The 18,491-nt window shown below is 37.4% G+C and overlaps 1 long non-coding RNA gene across 3 annotated transcripts in view; it reads left to right on the forward strand.

Annotated features, from left to right (window-relative positions):
• LOC102151391 overlaps nucleotides 1-18,491 on the forward strand; it is a 298,291-nt gene that overhangs the window by 117,399 nt on the left and 162,401 nt on the right. For 2 of the 3 annotated variants that reach the window (XR_005356690.1, XR_005356691.1), the window contains one exon: nucleotides 14,697-14,782. This is a non-coding gene — a long non-coding RNA (uncharacterized LOC102151391). Of the gene's footprint in view, nucleotides 1-5,691; nucleotides 5,842-14,696; nucleotides 14,783-18,491 lie in introns of those variants that run through there. The other variant, XR_005356688.1, reaches the window with a different exon arrangement.

Here is an 18,491-nt window from a genome sequence, read left to right on the forward strand (position 1 = left end):
TCGGAATGGTGGCGGGGGGGGGGGGGGGGGGGGGGGGGGGGGGGGGGGGGGGGGGGGGGGGGGACGGGCAGCCCTGGTGATCCAGTGGTTTAGCGCCACCTTCAGCCCAGGGCGTGATCCTGGAGACACAGGATCGAGTCCCACGTTGGGCTCCCTGCATGGAGCCTGCTGCCCTCTGCCCCCCGCCCCACTCTGTCTCTCATGAATAAATAAATAAAACCTTAAAAAAAAAAAAGGCAATTGGAATTGCTCTCCAATTTGCACTACAGGCTTTTCTCTTTTTTCTTGTTTTTTTTTTTTTTTTTTTAGAAACTTTTTATTTTTTCCCCCTGCATATTCTCTTCTCATCTAATATACAGACTTGCTGTTTATTGAGGTGTAAGTTTTGTTCGTTGAATGAGTATGAGCACAATCGGGAGTCACAACATACTTTAAAAAAAGTCATCCTGGGAATAGACAATGCAAAGTATTACCACAGTTTGCAATATAGATTTTTTTTTAGTACAGCATAATAGAATAAGAAGTCCAAGGTAATTTAAATAAAAAAAAAGAGAGTTTTCTGTGCTTTTGAATGTTGGCTATGTTTGGGGGAAAAGTACAAATTGGATGCCAGCGTGACAAAGTAGGCAGTTGTAACCACCAGAGGTCTTAATGATTGAGTGGCTACACATTACATTTAGGTGATGATCCATGTTGGTTATAAAGATGGTCGAATGGTTTATGCGAACAGAGTGGGGCACTCTTTACTGGACCATTGTAGGTGCCCATTTCACTAAATAAGCCATGTAAGTGCCAGCTTTTCATTTTGGTCATGTTATTTGCCCATAATTATCATCAGATGGTTTCCATGAAGTAAAGAGTCTCAGGAAGGATAAGATGCACATTTTACTGGCTGTTGATGAAAAGTCTTTGATAATTCTGTGCAAAAAAGAGAGCCGCCTTCCTCTTCTTTCTTCTTCCTCCATTTCCTCCTTCTCCTTTCTACAAAAGTAATAATAATAATAATGATTATTGTACTAAGCAATAATAGTAGTTTCTCCTTTAAAGTAACTAAGATTCTACTTCCATTTAAAAAGTAGACAGGCTATCTTCAATTGCATCTACCTTGGAAAATATTTTCCTTATCAAATAGTAATTTTGCCAAATAAATATTTTGGTAAAGTTTAAATAGGCTAAGAAGAAATTACCAAGCCAAATGCTTGTTTTGTTGAAATGTGTTTTAAGTGGAAATAAAAATTTTGATCATTGTGGCAAAAGACAACCTTGCTGTGTGAGCACAACAAAGGATTTGTTGCTGCTAAGGATTAGCCCCATGGTCCCTACAAGGTGTTCTTACATGCCAGTGATGCCTAATCACGAGAAATTGAACAAATAGCATGAATTTGCCTGATTAGGAAGTAAACAAATATTTAATATAGAAAAATCTTCAACAGCATTCTTTGCTGACCCAAGCTGACAATGCTATATTAGTCAATGGCCAAAGACTGAAAAAACTATATTTTCTTAATGACATAGTTTGACAATGAATTTTTTTTGCAATTTTTATTCTGAGAGAACTTCTGAATGGTTTAGTGCTTATGTTAAATCATTAAGATGTTTAGAACACTTTGATCTTATGGGGAGACACCTGAATAGCATATCTGGTATTGATATTTTATGATCTTTCTTCATAAAGGAAAATATGAAATATATGGCTATATATTTACATGTAAAATAGAGATTTAGGTTGAGATAGTGACTTTTACAACTCAATTTTTCAATTGTGACATCTATACTGATTAATGAATTCAAGAAAATTCACTTAGTTGAGATTCATTAAACTATCAGCATTTGTTGATTTTCTAATTTAATTCTTAGTAACTTTTAAAAAGTTTTCATGCATAATTGTGATGATTTTTTAAACGGAAAAAATACCATAAAAAATCAACAAAGGGTCGAAGGGTAGTTTTGATTCATTTACTATGATTCCCTGCCTTATGGAAAAAACTATTGGTGAAACAATCTGAGAATTGGCATACTTTTAGTGTTAATCTATAAGGATGCTTTTAATCTGTTTGTTGTATATCCAAGGTGCATTCATTTTTTGGTAAAATCCTTGATTTTTAAGAATAACATTAGAATCCCAAATTCCAGGAAAGTTTCATTTTGCATAAAGAGAGACCGATGAGGCTTTAAGCTTTTTTTTTTTTTTTTCTAGATCAGGTGAGGCAGAACCAATTATTTACCTCAAACTAGAGAAACCCAAGAATGTCACTTCCCAGGATCCTATGAGGCTAGATGAGATTACTTTCCCTTGACATCCTTTTCCAGCTTGGAGAAGACCAAGGTCAGCCCCTAGAGCTGCCTGACATCAGATTGAACTCAGAGCTTAATACCACAAACTTGTAGGTGCATCTGGAGAACAGAACCCAGTCATTTTAGCCTCAGTGGTCTGAGGATCTTTTCACATACTATTGACCCTAAATTAAGCATTTAGGAATTCTTTCACATTACTCAGATAATCTGAAATATGTCTCCTTGACACTTTTTATCAGAGTCCCATAGCAAATGGCACAGTGGAATCCATTCCTGAGCTGCTTAAGGAAATTTTTGAATATTGCTGCCTGGTGCTAATGGGAAAATCTATATTGTCAGTTTAGTAGAAGATCAGAAGTGTCTCAGCAGGTGGAAGATCCAGAATTAGCCATTGAAGAATCAGGATTGCTTTTAACCCTCTAAGACTTCAAATTCTCTCTCAAATAGATGGCACTGAGACCCTAGGAAGTGCCATTCTTGGATCCCCAGCCTACCCTTTGGAATGAACTTATATGTAGTGACAGGTCCAGGAAATGTAACCACAATTTCTGAACCATCTTTTGACAAAGTCTCCAATGCTACTTGTGCATCTAAATGAAAATGAGGAGCCATTAGAATCTAAGATGGATATTTCCTAGGCTTTCTTAGATCTTCTAGACAAAGCAAGGGTTTTTACTCAGGGCTTCTTTATTAACTTGTCAAAATGCTTAGCTGTATATTTTGGCTAAGATCCCCTGAAAGTCCATACTCTAGGGAGATAATGGCTCAGCTGCAAAGAAGACCAGAGGGAGCTGGGAAGGTCAATTAAAATGTATTAAAAAGCTACTTGATGCCAAGCACTATGCTAGGTTGTTCTTACAACTCTATCATGTCTTCACTAAAAAAGGGGAAAAAACCCAAAGCATTTTATTACTATAATAGTGATCATAACAAACAAAAAAAAATACATTTGATGTTAAAGGAACTAAAACTAAGTAGCTCCCAATCAAACTCTTAAAACCCTTCTTAACGTGCTGTTGGATCATGGATTTTATAAACTGGAATCATTTTCCTGCTGGCAGCTACTTTAGGTCATAAATTGAGCTTGTGACTGCCTATGCAAATCCTTCCTCCTGGTCTCACTGAAGTCCCATTGGGGACTTGACTCTCTTTGTAGAAATCAGGGGTAGCTTGTTGAGCCTGGAGAAAAGCCAGTGGTATTCTGGGGGTTGTGAAAATCCCAAGGGCAGAGATGTGAAGTCTCACGTGGGGAACCTGGAGAGATTGGTTTAGTATGACTTTTAAAACTGAGCTGGTATCAGACAAAGTAGCAGGGTTGGAAAAGGCCTCCTCTGACAGATTATTTGATGGCAAACTCTATGTTATTTTAGAACATAAAATAGTGACTAACCAACCCTGGCTGATATTACCCTGTCCTTAATAGTAAACCTTCATGGCTCAAGGTTGCTGTATGTGTACTAGATAAGGCAGTGCATAGGAAGATAGGGCCAGGAACTGGACAGAAGAGAGTGGAGATCTCACAGATACCCTCTTAAGAGTTGCTGATTCTGGATGGGATGGCTATGCCAAGCTAGGAAACAAAGTCACCAAGGATATGGACTTCCTCCCTCCACTTTGTCACACGTTCTGTTGTGATTTAGTGCAAAGCATATCCTACTGCTGCCATCTCAGGAGCAGCGAGGGACATTAGGTTGTGGACTGTGAAATGGACCCATCTTGTGTGGCTGAAATGGTAAGAACTTCAAACTCGTCTCTTGAAGATGTCAAGCTCAGTCTCTACACGCAAAAGGGATAGTGTGACAGCATTCATTCTTACTCTCTTGATTTGGACTCATAAGGGTTTATGCCAACATAAAAGACACTATTAGCATCTGGAGCACCAGGAATTATTAAAAATTAATTGCATAGTTTTTGCCAGTTTGCTCTAAGGTAGGAGACCATCAGGCCATGTTTATGAAGGGAGCATCAAAATCAAGGCAGTTAGTATGGAACAATCATGTGTAAACACCGTGATCTAGGGAGTCTGCTATTTCTTCTGCTGTGGCTGAGTACATAATCACCCCCAACCGTGCTGATCACGTCTTAGATTTAGATCTCATTTACATAATACATAAGCATGCAGAAAACATCCTAGAGGGCAAATAAACACATCAAGAAAGAACGAGGAGAAACACTGAGAATTATTCTTTTATTCATTTTACATGCCTTTTTTTTGGATCAATTTGGAGCGCTAGCTAAGCCACCAAATAATTTTTCTCACAAGCCCTTCAACATAGAAGGCATCCAGTATACTAAAGTCTAATCCAGTTGCTTTCATTCATCTTCCATTTGTAAGCAAGTCTGTGGGTTTCATCGTCATGAGTACAAGTCCTAGTGTTTTGGGGAAGTTCCTTGGGAGATGCTTCAAAATGAACATGTTATTTCAAAGCACTCAAAGCTACTAGGTTCTAGAAAATGTAATCTGCTTAGCTTTTAACCATTCTTATTAATTAAGCACAATGGCAATGTTAAGTCAATCATAGCTCTTTTTTAGAATGTTACTTTACATTTTCCTCACACGATTTTTCATCCATATCATGGTGTCACACTTTTGTGACCAAAAAAAAAAAAAAAAAGTAATAATATTTTCTGAACTTAAGCCAACAGAAGGTCTAGTAATTAGCAGAGGTCCCCAGTCTTCTTCTTCTTCTTCTTCTTTTTTTTCTTTTCTTTCTCTTTGAGAAGGTTAGAAGCTAGAGGAAAGAATATTTTAAGAGCAAATCCTTAGGCAAGTAGTGACAAAATCCTTGTCCTTGAAGCTTATATAAATAACTTTCTAGTGTTTTTTTAACCTTTTCTCTCCCCTCCTCCATTCCCTCAGCAATGAGGCATGTCACTCCACTCGTTCACATCCATCTTTTTTTATTGATGTCCACTTTGGTGTCTGTACAGGTCATCAATTTTGCTGCCTCTTAGGCAGCCAGTGGGAATGTACAAGTTAAGTCACTGGACTTTGTGTGTCGAGCTTGAGGAGGAGGGAAAGGGAGGAAGTGTCAGCTTTCTTTAGCACTAACAGTCCCAATCAGATACTGGCACTGGGCCTCATAAATCTTGTGGCTGACCCAGGTGAACCCTTGAGGCGCAGCGCTCACTGAAAACTGATCAGGCCTCTGCTTAGCTTAACAGGCCGCTCTCGGTGACAAGTGAAGGGTTCAACAAATGCACAAAACAGATATATATTAGTTGAAAAACTAATGGCTTTTAAAAGAATGTTTGACAATTGTTTAAGGCTGTCTGTAGATCCATTATACTGATAAACGACCGACATGGTGTATACTAAAGTGGAGCTGGTTAGGAGGACGCCAACTTAAAGTTTGTTTTTTTCTTCCTCTCCTTTTCTTTCTTTCTCCTAGGTCATCTAGGGGTGGACTCTGTAAGCAGCACATCACCAAACCTGGGAAAATACCTGTGCTGCATAAATTTAACCTTGCTGTCCAAGTGGAATTAAAGAGATTCTGAGACTGCCCTCAGTGACCTGCAATTGACCGCTTGAACTTCTAAGTTAGGGTCAGTTGGGGCCCAGAATAAGAGGTCAGAAACTGGTCAGCTTTCTCAAGCCCCAACATGCTGAATAGGAAGACTTTATAGCTGTGATTTATGCAATTTGCTGAGACAGGTTAAGGAGACCTTAAAACACACCACGGGGCTCACTTGCACAGGGACACCGTCCTCTTGGAAAATAAATTCTGATTGTCCAGCGGGAAATCTCTTGGGGATACGCCTTGAAGTATTTTACCCTCTGTGTCTACAGATTCATTCCCACACTCGACCCCTGAACGTGACAGGGTTAGTGTTTCCAGATTTATTTAAACAATACAAATGCACCAAATGAAGCACTTTCAAACCTGATTAATTGCGAAAGCAGAATAACCATTGGTAATGAATTATTTGGGGGAGCAGTAAACTCCCACAAAAGTTAACTCTTAAATCAGAGTTAACTTCAGAGGCCCAACACAATAAAAGCTACAATATTTAAACCTTTCCAAAGAAAAGATGTTGGGATTTGTGTTGGTCTTTGAAGCTTGGTTCTTGCGAACTGTGTCAAGGCTTTTCTGGATAACATAGATGAAAATTATGCTGTTTTTATTAGAGTAAATGTTAGAGCTCTTACAGATAAGTTTCTGTTCCTTGTCTGGGCACGATGAAGTCAGAAACAGATCAACACTCGTGATTTCCACTTTTGCGGAAATTTGCAATGTGTGTGACATTCTTTGTTTGGCTTCCACGTTTGTTAGCAGACCAACAATCTGTTTTTTTGTGATGCAAGTCATGATATGGCCATGAATGTCAGTTTTACTCAGCCTGAAAGCAAAGAATTGAACCCAGGTCTTTTACAGATGAAAAGCTACTTGGTGCTATAAACCTTCAAGCTACCTTTCTGCTTTTTCACAGGGCATTTAGTGTTTCTGGGTGCATATGCCTCTATAACTCAAATTGGCCCTGATTTAATAGATGCAATTCATGAGGTATTAGTCTGTAATGTGATCTAATTTCATTTGGTAAATGAGAGAAAAAGGTAAAACCGTGAAAGATCCTCACTTTGAGAAATGGCTAGTGTGTAATATTCAGCAGCTAATTTCCGGGAGAGTTTTAAAGACACACTTTAAACAAGCGATATGCATACCCCAAACATGTGTTTAAGTGTGCAATTGGGATGACTTGCTGAATTACCTATCAGCTGGTCAGGTAACTAATAGCCAACCTAGCTAGGTGTATAAGCTTATGTCAGGAAAAACTCAAAAGTTATTATAAATTAATAAATGCTGTGGAAGAACTTTTCTGCGCAAATATTTAGCTGATTGACCTCAAGACCCCTTTGTTTTATCAAAGTCACACTGATTTTTCTTTCCCTCTCTTTGACACTACCCAACGATGAATTTTCTTGAAAATAGGACTTAGCCATAAAAGGCACTTCTTTTAAGGGCATAGAAAAGCTTCTTGTGTATTTTTTGAAAAAGATGTAAGATTCTATTGTATGGGGATAGAGGAAAGGAAAGGACTCATCCTCTTGCACACCTTACTATAATGTTTTTGCCTCTGGTGGTAGAAAACTGATCCTCACGCAGGTTAGAGGTCTTGCAGATGCGAATGGGGCCTGCTAAGGGTTACTCAAGGAAGTTAAGGAAAGGACAAGAAGCTTTGAACAGGGCCTCTCCCCCCTCAGATCAGACTGTCATAGCCTTTGTCTTCTCAGCAGCACAATTGACTTTTGCCAGTGGGTTCCCACACTTTAGTGTGGTTAAAATGTTGTTTTCCTGCTGCATTTAATCTGTTGTAAAAAGGGTATCTTCATTCTTGAACAATAAAAATTAAAGCTAATGTTCCCAGTTCACTGTAAATAGCTTTTTGGAAACTCAGTTAATTAAATCTTCCATTATGAAGTATTTTCTATTACTAGAAGAAATTAAAAGTAGACAGGGAGCACAGGGCAGCCATTAATGAGGTTACTGAAGATCCAAAGGGAGGCTGCATTATGAGATTGGCTCCAGAGAAAGTCTGTGGTTAAGCAAATCCCTGAAGGAATGAAGGTTCACCATACCAATGATCACTATTGATCCATTAGTATTTTTGAAAGCTCTTGTAGCAGTCAATGGGCAGTTTTGTCTTTTGGCCTTAGTACTAACTGTTGATTGATTTATAGATGGCCTTGTTAAAAATAAACAGATTAACACTGAAAGCATGTTAGTAAGTAATGAATGAATTAGGCATTTGGTGTACTCTGTAGTATGGCCCTCTTAGGACAGTTCAGTCCTTCCCGTTCTGCATGGACTAAACCCCTTCAACTTTTTGTGTTATTTCTTTAATCTATGCCAACTCAATCTGTGGGATTTCCTCATCACTTGTGTTCAAAACCATTTCTATATTGACGAATATTTGGAAGAGTTGAGTCCTTTCCAATTGCTTTTCCTGCCAACTCTGCTGGGGTTTTCTCTCTTTGGGTTAAAATTAAAATATCAAAATATGGTCTTGTTTTCTTATCATCACCAATAATTTTTGCAATCTTAAGAACATTAACTTTAGGTATTATGGCCAAATTCCAGTTCAAACAACATGCAGTTTGTTTTTTCCAGAATGCAAGCAATATGAATTTACTGAGAGAAAATGGTTGTCTTCTTAGTGAGGCATTACTGGCAATAAATAATTGGCCATTGTGTTCCAGACCTGAGACGCAGCAAGTTGCTTACTCCTTTGCTTGGCAGTTGGCTTTCTTCAACAGCTCAGGTCACCAACAGGGGCTGTGAGGTTTGCTTCTCTTGATACCTTAAGGATAATTTCATCCCTTGTATATTTCTCTGCAGTTCTAGAATCTTACACTTAACTTATCTCAAAGACACTGCCTAACAAAGGAAAAAGTGTTTAAACTGATAGTAGGCTAATTTTCCTGGAAAACCAACTAAATAATTACAACAGAAATGTTTTTATTAATATACCAGTTCAATATTTTGTAGGCCCACAATCACAAACATGGTATCTTCACTCTTTCTCTATGTAGCCTGGACAATAGGTTGATATACTTTTCATCATTTATTCTTACTAAATAATAAGAACCAATACATTAAGGCTTCACTCTGCTTGCTAAGTGTTTTTATCTCTGTTAACTCTAAATCCTCATAACAACATTATTAGATAGGTATCACTATTATCTTCACTGAACAGATAAGGAAATTGAGGCACAGAAGTGGTGATGTTTAAGGACAGTCAGAAACTGGTGACAGAGTTTCAACTCAGCAAACCTGCCTTTGGAGCTTGTGCTTATGAACATGCTAAACTACATCAAACAATTCATCCACATAGAGACAGAGTCAAACTGGGCTGGCTCTAGACAAAATCATGCAAACTACTTGACACCTGTGGTGTCCTTTCCCAGTGCCCTTCCCTTGTACTCGGGATCTAGCAAGAAAGAATGTAGTATTTATTGTTTATCCATTGATTAAATCCATTATACTGTGATACCTTCTTTTAAGAAATTTATATTTGTTCATTTGTTCATTCCACAAATATTTATTGAGACTTTATCGTGTCCAGAAGCAATTCTTTCCTTCCTTCCCCCATCTCCTCTCTTTTTCCTTCCTTCCATCTCTGTCTCCCTCTCCGTCTTTTTCTCCCTCTTCTTTCCTTCCGTTGTCCCTAACTCTCTTCCTTCTCTCCTAAAGAAGTCCAGGGGTACCTGGGTGGCTCAGTCAGTTGAGCATCTGACTCTTAACTTCATCTCATGTCAAGATCTTGGGGGCCTGGGATGGAGCCCCACATCAGGCTCCATGCTCAGCAGGGAGTCTCCTGGAGGACTCTCTCCCTCTTTCTGTCCCTCCCCCAACTCATGTGCGTGCACGCGCACACACACACACATTGTCTCTCTCTCTCTCTCAAATAAATATATCTTAAAAAAAAAAAATCGTCCAGGACTCAGTAGCAAACAAGTGGAGGAGATGCAAGGTCTTCTCCTTACTTTTGAAATTCTAGTAAAGTACAGACTGGACTCAAGGTAAACCTTCTTTAACCATTTTGGGAAGAGGGAGACCAACAGTCAGGAAGTCACTCCACAAGGACCAGATAGTGCTAATCCCCTGGAGAAGCTTAAAAAAATACACACAGATCTCTCTGAAGCCTTTACTAAGTCCTCTTGATTTTAGAGGCTTAGCTTCATAGACTTGGCAGACAAGCATTTCATTAGAAGTATACCAAGTACAATGATTTCCCAGTATGTACTGGAAGAGCACTTGCCGTAACTTCTCAAGGGAATGACGAGGCATTTTTGTTAATGCGATATAGTATTCTAGAGTTTTGCTTTTAGCTGTGCATTTTACATGCACAATTTCAAATGAAAAGTTAATTGAAACTATCATATTTTACCAAACTTTTATGGCAGCTATCCAAAGTATGAATCACTTCATTTGAAATAATCCCAGGTTTGCAACAAGATTCGTGCTTTTAATGAGCCTGGTTTAAACCATGGATTTAATGCAGAACCAATTCAGTTAAACTGTATGATTTTTCTGATCCTGTTGTAAATGTTTTTTATAGTTTTAATGCTTAAGAGACTTTTGTCAAACTTTTTGGTGACAAGTAGATCAAAAAACCCACAGTTATTTGGCTCTATCCTTCTCCAAAGCTGGCAGAGAATAGGAATTGCAGAATGCAATTGGCAGAGCCACATGCACACAAAGACAATGTAATAACATTTCAAAAGGACAATTCCATGGGGTTCTTTGTTGAAAGCATTATTTTGTCTGCTTTCAGTGATTTACTGTTTTTTCTTTCTAGATTTTATTCCAGAACTTAGAAAATATCAGATTTAGAAATAAGAAGAAAAAAACAGTGCTTTGTACCTTTCAAAGACCACAAAATACATATAGGAAAAGACAAAAATAATAAAGAACTTAAATTGGAATTTGTTGAAATGCTACATTTCTTTGACTTTATTTTGTATTTAACTTATGCATTTATACTCATACTAGTAATGCACTAAGTTTCTTCAATAACATGGAGAAAAAGCAGAATTATATAATAAATTTAAAAGAGGTTGCAAAAAAAAAAAAAAGAAGAGAGAGCAAAAGTGAACTTAGAATTAAAATGACCAAGGAAAATATGTACATGAAAAGATGTATAATATTCTAAGCTTTTAAGGAAATTCAGATTAAAACCTCAGTGAGATAATACCATACATCTAGTGGAATGGCTTAAATAAAAATCTTGACAATACCAAGTGCTGACAAGACTGAAGCAAATGGAACTCTCACATATTGCTGATGGGAATGCAAAATGGTATATCCACTCTGGAAAACAGTTTTAGCAGATTTTTATATAGTTAAACATATATCTACCATCTGAATTAGCAGTATCGCTCCTGATTTTTATCTGTGGGAATTAAACTTTATATTAACATAGTGTCTATAGATGAATGTTGATAGCAGTTCTGAATGTTACTGTTGTGACCTGGAAAAAAAAAAAATCCAAACTGTGGTATACCCATGATGTGAAATAATACTGAGCAATAAAAAGGAACAAACTACTGATACATGCCACAACCTAGATGATTCTCACAAATGACATTATGTTGAGTGAAAGAAGCCAGTCTTAAAAGGCTATGTAATAGATGAGTCCATTTATATGACATTTGAGTGGAGAACAGCAGAGGTTGCCAGTGTTGTGGTAGAGGAAGGATGTAATTATTTTGGGGATGATGAAACTGTTTTGTAGCCTGATTGTGATGGTCTATACACGTGTTAAAATACATAGAATCATGCAAGAAATAAAAATAATAAGTCTGAAGTATTTAGGTTCAAATCTGGCCCCAGGTTTTCTTTTTTTTTTATATATATATTTTTTTAATTTTTATTTATTTATGATAGTCACAGAGAGAGAGAGAGAGAGAGAGAGAGGCAGAGACACAGGCAGAGGGAGAAGAAGCAGGCTCCATGCACCGGGAGCCCGACGTGGGATTCGATCCCGGGTCTCCAGGATCGCGCCCTGGGCCAAAGGCAGGCGCCAAATCGCTGCGCCACCCAGGGATCCCTGGCCCCAGGTTTTCTAATGGAAAAAAGGAAGCTTATTCAGTTATACAATTAACAGGATCCCTAATGGAGGAAAAAAAAAAAAAAACCCAAAACACCGGGAACTCTGAGGAAGTTCAACTAGTATTCACGTTGGTACCAGATGTGCCTTCACAAAGGGACCATGTGTTAATCACACAATAAGGTCCTATGTAAACAATGATTTAGTTTCACTAAAATGTTTCATTTTGGGTCCTTCAATATAAGCCATAGCATTATACCAAAAGACAGCTGAATAAAATTAATTTGAGGTGTGTCAACCCCATGTAATCTAAAAAAAATAAAAAAAAGAAGAAAAAGAAAAATCCTTATTTTGCTCCAACCAGAGGTAGATTTTAACATATCCTTCAAAACTGTCAACTTATGTCACTTCTGTGAAGCCTGCTTCACCTGTGGCAGAGTTAGTTGTGACATTTGTCCTGTTCCACAGCATTCTGCATCCAACTTTAAAGAGAAACTGTGACATTATTTGTGACTATTCATTTACTTGATGATTGCTCTCATTATATTGAGTTTTTGGAAAATAGGAATTTTTTAAATCTTTGTACTTTATCAGGCTGCCTGGCATATAATTGATGTTCTAATATTGGTTGACTGAATCAAATACATGTGGCATTGGTAGTAGTCGGAAGGGGTAGTGCTGAGGATGGAGAGGAAAGGTACTCACCAAACAGCTTTCCCTCTGAGGACTAATTTGAGAAGACTCAACACACAACTGTGAGGAAGATATTGCACATGAGGCTATTGAATGGGATTTATGAACTGTGCCCAGAGAACAGCAGGATTTTTAAGGCTGTATGGACATAAGTATTCCATAATGTTTTAGAAGTAAAAACAAAAGAGTTAGGAGTCATTAAGATGTCCACACCTTCTAGTTTAAGTCTTAAATTAATTTGCCCATTTTGCCTTTTTTTTTTTTTTTTTAGTAATTTACACTGGATGAACTGCTATGAAATTTCTCTGTGACCTTGGGAAAGTCACTTAACATGGCTAGGCCTCAAAATGCTTATCAAAGAAATGAAAGGGATTTAGTATTCACACAAAACCAATATTTTGTTCTTTCCTGACATCTTAATAGTTTAATGAAAGCCATATTTTATAGGCTTAATACATAGAATCTGACTTCCTTCTCTGACTTAATTGATGGGCTGCTCAATAATTTCCCTACCTGACTTGTTTTTTCTCATCCATTTGCTGCAATATTTAAAATTCCCACCAGGATCTGCTTGCGTTCAGGATTACCTCTCTAAGGCTCCTTTTAAAATGCAAGCAAATTATCTAGAGGATAGACACATAAACTCATTAATACATATTCAATATGGATTAGTGATCTTTAAAACTTAAATCCAATCAGGTCACCACCTTACTTAAAATCTCTTAGTGGCTTCCCTATGGGCTTAGGATAAAGACAAACTGCTTATTATAGCCTTTGAGCCCTAGGGTATTCAATCCACCTTCCAACCCACCTCTCCAGACTCACCCCCATTACACTCCTCAGCTCTCCGACTCCAACCTCTCCACCTTCCTTCAGTCTTCTGCTATCACCCTGCTTCTTTCAGCCTGTCACTTGTCCTTCCCCTAAGCACTTTTTTCTAGCTTGCCTCGTTACTGCCTATTTATCTTTCACTTGCCATTTAATTGCTTTTTTCTCAGGGCACTGTTCTTGATCTTCATAACTAAGTTACTTTTTCCTATCCCTGACTTCCATAGTAGCATCCTGCCCCTCTGCTTGATTGTTCATCACAGCCTTTCTCCTGTGATTATCAGATTACTGTCTGTCTGCGTCTGCTAGATGATAAACTCCCTGAGGACAGGGATTGTGTCTGCTTTTGCTTACTGTGATAGCCTTACTGCCTATCATGAGGCCTATCACGTAGTATGCCTTCATAAATAGTTGTTGAATGAATGGATAAATAAAGAATTAAATGAATGAGTAAATAAATATATCATCAATCTATTCATCTCTAGTCTTAACAAAGCACAGAACTCTGTGGAATGGGATTTAATAGCCAAAGTTTTCCAGTTGTCTACCAAGAGGCCCACTCCTCCCTAAGCTTGTTTTGTTTTATTTTATTTTTTTCTCACTTCTTCCTCTATTGTTCTCCTTGTTTGCTCTCTTTCAGTCACAGTGGCCTCCTTGTGGTTCTCCAAACACATCAAGCCTCCTCTGGCCTTAGGGCAATTGGTCTTTTCTTCCTGGAAGTTTTCCTTCATATTTCCACATGGCTGACTTCTTTACTCAGAAGCTGCCTTCTCTTCACTCAGCATAACACCCTCCAGTTCCATCCATGTTGAAGCAAAATGGTGGATATTCATCGTTTCTAATGGCTGAGTAATATTCCATTGTATCTATAGACCACATCTTCTTTATCCATTCATCTTTTGATGGACACCGAGGCTCCTTCCACAGTTTGGCTATTGTGGACATTGCTGCTATAAACATCGGGGTGCAGGTATCTCAGTCTTTCACTGCATCTGTATCTTTGGGGTAAATACTACATGTTGGTAAATAGAACTTCAATTAAAAAAAATACCAAAAAAATAATCATTTTGTACTTTAAAAAAAAAGAATTATTCATGAAAAAAAAAAAAAAAAAAAGGAAAAGAAGCTGCTTTTTCAATAGGCCCACCCTGGCCTTTCTATTTGAAAGTACAATCCTCTCCCTATCCTCCCCCAGCTCTATAATCATCATCCTCTTTACCATGCTTTACTTTCCTTTCTTTTTTCCCCATAGCCGTATTATCTGCTAACATCCTATATAATTCATGCATTTATTCTATTTATTATTTCTTTTTTGTTTCTGTTCTTAGATATAAGCTGCACAGGGCCAGCGATCTCTCTTTGGTTCATTAATAGAACTCCAATACCTCCCTGGAGCACTGCTTGGTGACATGTGGTAAGTGCTCAATAAATATTTGTTGAATGAATGAAGGGAGAGAGGTGGGCAGAAACATTGTCTAGGTGAGGTATAACATGAAAAATACCAGGCAATCAGCAGTCACTAGATTATCAATGGAGAGCAACAGGAGGGAGACAGGGTTTTCTAAGGCAAAGCCATCTACCTCTCCAGTATGCATTAGGCCTGACCCTGCTTTTAAGTTAATGAACATTAATGGAGGAGGATTCTAATTTACTCCAAAATAATTTATATACTAGATAGGCTTATGGGCACGGCCATGCTTCTGACAAGGGAAAGATTTCTGCCTTTGAGTTCTGCTATGTAAACATGGCAGATGGTTATATAAACATAGTACTTAAGAACTGTATTTGGCAAAGAAGTAAGAAATAGTCTTACAAGGACATTCTGCACTTTGTGTTATAAGAACTAGAGAATTGTACAAAGACATAAAGTCCCTTCCTCTCAAACCTGTAAAAGGTATCTATTACCATGGTCACCCAAGTCCACCAGATTTCCAAACTGATCAAACTTTCTTGCTTTTACTCCATTTGGACAACCTTGACAAATTTGATATTTATTACCTTATATTTAGGAGAAATGTATTTGAACATTATTCTTTAAAATTGACAAGACATTTGATATATAGTTAACACTTGCAAATCTGGAAACTCATGACATACAAAAAGGGAGAAAAAAATAATGGAAGTGTCTTGAAATTATTCTCAATTGTATGCTACCTTTGAGAGGGAAACTTGCTGAAATTTTCTATTCAGTAAAAAAAGTCATAACCAAGTTGGGTTTAAAGACTAATTGTATCAGACTTAGCGGAGGTTAGATAAATTTTAAGGTCAAACTTGAAGTCACAGGGAAGATAATACAGACTCTATTCTCAAGTACAGCTGCCAGAAATGTATTTAGCCTATCAATAAACAGATAAAGAAGGATCCTTTGTTTCTTCCACTGTTACTCCTGCTCTTTGAATCTTTACATAATTTCTCTGGCCACATTTCCTCTAAATTATTTTTTTACAAGGAATGGTCTTATATGACAGTTTGCATCCTACATCCTTCCACCCTAGTCTTCAATCTTTTTATGAGAATCGGAAAAGAAAGAGAACTAATCATACAGTCAATGCTGTGATCTTCTCAATGAAATTATTTAGGCGACTGAAGTACTCTGTATTAATGTTGAAATTGTAAAAATTATTTGCATTAAAATTTCCTATGGCTTTTGTTATATTGGCATTCTTATCTCATATTTCATAGAAATATTTCTAATTGATGTCCAGTGGTCTAGATTTCAAGGATCTGGGCTGTGACTCTTGTTACATAATAATAGCTATTTAAAGTGTTAAGTCAAAAAAACCGGAACCAAACAAAATAAGATGGCAGGTAGGTGGGATCATGAGATATGTGGTTTGAATAGGGGAGTTGCAAACCTTGTATTTCAAAAAACTGGAAAACTGAGAAAGCTTCCTTCTCTCCATGAATTTTAAAGAGTGAACAAGCTTAACCCACTGAACACAACTCTGAAATGTTTCTAATTCCCTTATTATCAATGAAGGTAGACCAGAGAATGTGAAGAGAATTTTACCTTAGGGAAATGTACTGCTGTGCCTTCTCAGTAACTGTATAGTCCATTTCTGCCTCTATGCCTGAAAATTAACAGCATGTTAACAGGACGATTGCCTACACTGTGGCACTGTCTGTTTAGGATTAGGCCATAAAATATTGATGGAGATAATTGTTCCTGTGCTTGAACATCAGAAAGATGGAACTAAGAGTAGTTTAACTGGCATTTGCCTTTATGCTTGGTAAATAGAGGGCTGGATTTCAAAGTATAGAGGGATAAGTATTACCATGTGCTCAGTTCCACAGCCAAAGCATCATTGATCAGAAACTGTGGTTTGTAAAAATGTTATAGTAAAAGTTCAGTGAAATAATTCAGCTAAGCTTTGTTGGAATTTACTGAAATAGAATCTGATAGAACTGCCTCTTAAGAACATGCAAGCAGGATTTCTTCCCATTTGTCAAGGTTTGTTTGTTTGTTTGTTTTTTAATTTGAAATGATTGTGATTTTTTTAAAATTTTTAATTTGTTATAGTATTGACTGCTATGGTACTTAGTGCATAATCTAGATTTCTTACACTTTCACCAAAAGCGAGGACCCTCGAATTTGGACTGCCTTGGTTTGGGTCTTAGCTGTGCTTATGCCTACCTGTGATTTGTTGGGCTACTTACCTCTCTGAGACTCTGCTTCCTTCTTAAAATGGAGGTTTCAGTGTATTCATGCTATAAGTCACTGTAGCATTAAATGAGATGATATGTGTGAAGCTCTTAGCACAGAGACCCACACACAGTAGACTCTCAAGTCATGTTAACCTTTGTGATGATAGAGCATCTATTTCTAGGAAGGAACAATGTGCTTCAACAGTGGCTGAATTTCGTGCCGAAAATACATGATCAGAAACTCGTTGCCTCCGAAAGGCTAAGCTGTTGCTTTATTTCAGGAGCAATGCTAAGGTGGATTTCATGTCTCTCATCTTTGAGTGGGGCCAAAGCCCGCTGCAGCTAGTTTTCGCCTAAAAATGTGGCGCAGAAAATTATAATGAAGCATTTCTCTCTTCCTTTTTTGCTTTTTTAAAGCTGAACCCTCTGAAGTCTTTACATGCAGATGAGATTGTTCACTATTTCATTCTTGATCTCATTTTGATACTAGAAATTTTTGGACTTTGGTTGGGAGGAACAGAAAGTAACTGAATGCGTTTCAACATTCATTTGGTTCAGCTAAAAAAGACTTAACATCTGTAACTACATTTCCATTCAGTCTCCAACTTCTGGTGTTCTTGGAGTACAGGACAATGCCAACCCAAAAGGAACAAGTTTATTAAAACTGACAGAAGTGCATTCTGACATGTAGGAGGTGGAAATTCACAAATTCATTTCTTTTGGACTGTTTTTAAAAGTTCTTACCCACTATTCTCAGGAAGGAGTCACCACTGCTTGACATAAGAGAGCACAAAAAAAATAATAATAATAATAAGAGAGCACAAATAATGTGGATGAAGTCCGTGGAAATGTTCAACGTGCCCGTTTTAACAGACCTTCAGGGTGGATTAGGTCCTATTCTAATTTTTTGGTTAATTTTGTTGACTAGGCTAAGAGTGTTAACTTAAGCTATATTCAGGATAAATATTAAGGACTAGAAACCATTTTTCTTTTACAATTATTTTTGAGAAATGCTTAATGCATATTCAATTTTATAATCTCTTTCTTTTCAACCACACCAAATTTCTACTGTCAAAGCTAGAAAACCTCTGTAGAATTAAAAGAGCTAAAATTTTATTTCGAACTTTTTTCTAAGTAGATAGAGTTTCATTCACAACCAGATAAAGATATCTTTGTATCCTACTTATTGCAATAATAGACCGGATGGATTCTTGGTAAAACCTGAATATTTTTAAATGCTCTATATGTTCTAGTTCTAAATTGCATGTTTTAAGCATATTGCTTTGAAATCCTGAAAAAATGCATACTGAATTTTGATGTGTTCTAAAACAGTCATGAAAATTAACATCTTCCCTCAGCCCAGGGCCAAGCAGATTTTTTTGCAGGGCCAAATTAGAATCTGCCTACAGGCTTCAGATAAAAAAAGGTAGCAAGCAGGCAACTTTTTAAAGTCAGAAAAGGCGAAGTAATCTTATATG

The sequence above is a fragment of the Canis lupus genome, chromosome 3 (genome assembly GCF_011100685.1).
Source record: "Canis lupus familiaris isolate Mischka breed German Shepherd chromosome 3, alternate assembly UU_Cfam_GSD_1.0, whole genome shotgun sequence".
Lineage (NCBI taxonomy): Eukaryota > Metazoa > Chordata > Mammalia > Carnivora > Canidae > Canis > Canis lupus.